Here is a 3,491-nt window from a genome sequence, read left to right as displayed (position 1 = left end):
CATGAGACAAAGTATATGTGAACTGCTGTATGGAAAGCAAATTTGATCTGTAAATCTTCATCCAAATCACAATAAATAATAAAAGAAAGAAAGAAAAGAAAATAGGTTGGCAATTCAAACCCACTAGCCACTCTTTGGAAGGAAGATGGGGCAATCTACTTCCACAGTGATACTACCTCGGAAACCCAAGGAGGGGTGGCTATGAGTTGGGTCCAACTCAATGGCACATAACAAAAACAACAACAATATGAACCTTTAACAGTTGCTTTTCAATTTGAATAAGCAATAGCTTTCTTTCAAAAAGGCCCAGTGTTCTGCTTATTTCATTGTTGATCATTTTATAATGACTACGATACAGAGGAATGTTTGCACTTTTATATGTGTATCTAGTCAACATGCATCGATACTACCTTGTACCAAGCCTGTGCTAGTGCTGCAGTATTCAGCAAAGTTAGGTGGGCACAAGCTTTGCCCTAAATAGACACATACTATGTTGTTGTTGTTGTTGTTATGTGCCGTCGAGTCGGCCCCGACTCATAGCGACCCCTCCTTGGTTTTCCGAGGCAGTATCACTACGGAAGTAGGATTGCCCAACCTTCCTTCCGAGGAGTGGCTGGTGGGTTTGAACCGCCAGCCGTCTGGTTAGCAGGCAAGTGTCTTAGCCACTATGCTACCAGAGCTCCCAGACACATACTATACTAGTCAGAAAAACTAGTCAGGCCAATCAGTTTCCAGAAGAGGGGGTGTTAATAAATCTGATCTTGAAGGGAGAGTTGAAGTTTACTAAGTAAAGAGAAGAAATGATATTCCAAATAGTGGAACAGTTTTTGCAAAGATTCAAAAGAAGCAAATGTACATAATGCACTCAGAAAATGAAATCAGTGTCATGAGAAGAGGTCAGCCATTTTAGTGAAGAGTTAATTTTACCCAAAGAGAGCTCTGGCCTTTGTCCCTGATTCCTGGGACTTAAACACTAACCCTTTGGAACTTTTCAAGTGATTTGAGTGTCTTTGTTATTCATGGTGAGGGATCCGACTCATAGTGACCCTTCCTTGGGTTTCCAAGGTAGTATCACTATGGAAGTACACTGTCCAACCTTCCTTCCAAGGAGTGGCTGGTGGGTTTGAACGGCCAGCCTTCTGGTTAGCAGTCAAATGCCTTGTGCACTATGCTACCAGAGCTCCCAACCAAGGGATTAGAGATTTGGAATTTTAAGTCTTGTGGTATCAGCCTGACCTCCAGGGAGGGAAGAGAGGCTAGACATGGAGTTCAATTAAATGGCCAATAATTCAATCAATTATACCTACATCATGAAACCTTAATAAAAACCCTGGACAGCCAGGATTGGATGAGCTTCCTGGATTAATTAACAATATTCTGTGTACACTGATGTACAGAGAGGGTGACATATTCCTTGGGATACAGAAGCATCACATTTAGAACCCTCCCAAATCTTGATCTGGGTTTCTCCTTTTGGCTGGTTCTGATTTGTAACTTTTGCCATAATTAAATTATATTGCAATTTAATAATAATTATTAAAATAGAGTGCTTTTGGTGCATTTTGTGAGTCATCCTAATGAATTATCAAACCTGACACAGGTACTGGGAACATCCAAATTTGGAGCCAACTGTTCGAAAGCTAGGGGGGCCCTGACAACCCCAAAATTTGTGTCTAGGGTCTGAAATGAGGGCAGTCTTGTGGAAGACTGTGTCCTTAACCTGTGAAGTTTGATCTAACTACAGGTACAGGTACAGCTGTCAGAATTCTTTGTAGTAGTTGATATTCCTTCAACAAAAATGTGACTTTGCTTTCAAATTAATCAAAGCATGGATGATGTACCTTTTGATACATATCCTAGTACTATATAATGGGTCATCAAGCCTAGGTTACGTGGTCCTTCAGCACTATGTGGCTTATTCTGATTACCATCCACTACACCTTCGGCATCACTTTCTTCCCAAAATTGCTTATGCTCATAGATATTGATAATTTATCTACATTTTTAGGCAATGGGAGAAAGCTAACCCAATGATTAAGAACATGCACTCTGGTATCACCTCTGCTATTTCCTGTGTGAACTTCAGTAATTGACTTAGCCTCTCTGCCTCAATTTCTTCATCTGTAAAATGAAGACTAAAAAGTATCAACTTCATAAGTTTGCTGCAAGAATTGCACATGGTAAAGTAGGTAATGATTTAGGTACTAAATGCTTGACAAGTGTTAGTTTTGGTTTATTAATATTATATACTTCCCATTATTAATATTATATATTTCAGCCACAGGGATCCAGGTGAGGAGAGGAACTCAGCCACACCCAAAGCAGCAGTGTGGGAGAGCAGGAAAAAGGGGATTAAAAGCCAGGAACCTGGACAGAGGACCAGTCAGCTGCAGGGATCCAGGTGAGAAGAGGGAATTCAGGAATGTCCAAAGCAGCAGGGTGAGAGAGCAGGAGAAAAGGGATAAAAAATCCAGCAACCTGGATAGAGGAGCAGTCAGCCACAGGGATCAAGGTGAGGAGAGAGAACTCAGGCATGCCCAAAGCAGTAGGGTGGGAGAGTGGGAGAAAGGGGATAAAAAAGCCAGGAACTCGGACAGAGGAGCAGTCAGCCACATCCAGGTGAGGAGAGGAACTCAGGAACACCCAAAGCAGCAGTTCGGGAGAGCAAGTAAAAGGGGATTAAAAGCCAGGAACTCAGACAGAGGAGCAGTCAGCTGCAGGGATCCAGGTGAGGAGAGGAACTCAGGCACACCCAAAGTAGCAGGGTGGGAGAGTGGGAGAAAGGGGATTAAAAGGCCTAGGAACTGGACAGAGGAGGAGTCAGTCACAGTGTCTCAGGTAAGGGTGGTACAAGAGGTTTCCAACAGGGAGACAAACTTGTCTGTCGGTTTGTCCTACCATGGTGACGTGTTGATGTGAGCTTTGAGGCTGAGCCACTGTTGTTTCTAACCCAGTGGGATGCACATGGTGCACAGGTATCATCTCAGCTTACAGACTGAGACAGACTAGGAAGAAGGAAGAGGCTGTCCACTTCTCAAAGAATTGGCCAGGGAAAACCTTATGAATAGCAAAGAAACACTGTTTGGTACATTACTGCGCAACTTTATGAATAGTCTGGTTAGGTTAGAAGGCTCTCAAAATAGGACTGGGAAAGAGCTGCAACATCAGAGTAAACCCAGCCTTAGTCCCATGGATAAGGAAAAGTTTTCAAGACCTCCATTTGCTGATGTGGCACCACTCAAATTGAAGAGAAACAGCTGCAGACATCCGTTAATCATCAGAACATGGAATGTATGAAGTACGAATCTAGGAAAATTGGAAGTTGTCAAAAAGGAAATGGAACACACAAAGATTGATATCCTCAGCATTAGTGAGCTGAAATGGACTGGTTTAGGCCATTTTGAATCAGACAACCATGTGATCTACTATGCCAGGAATGACAGTTTGAAGAGGAATGGTGTGGCACTCATCATCACAAAGGATGTTTCAAA

The sequence above is a fragment of the Orycteropus afer genome, unplaced genomic scaffold (assembly GCF_000298275.1).
Source record: "Orycteropus afer afer isolate SDZICR_OR568_19922 unplaced genomic scaffold, OryAfe1.0 scaffold00095, whole genome shotgun sequence".
Lineage (NCBI taxonomy): Eukaryota > Metazoa > Chordata > Mammalia > Tubulidentata > Orycteropodidae > Orycteropus > Orycteropus afer.
This window is presented reverse-complemented; position numbering follows the sequence as displayed.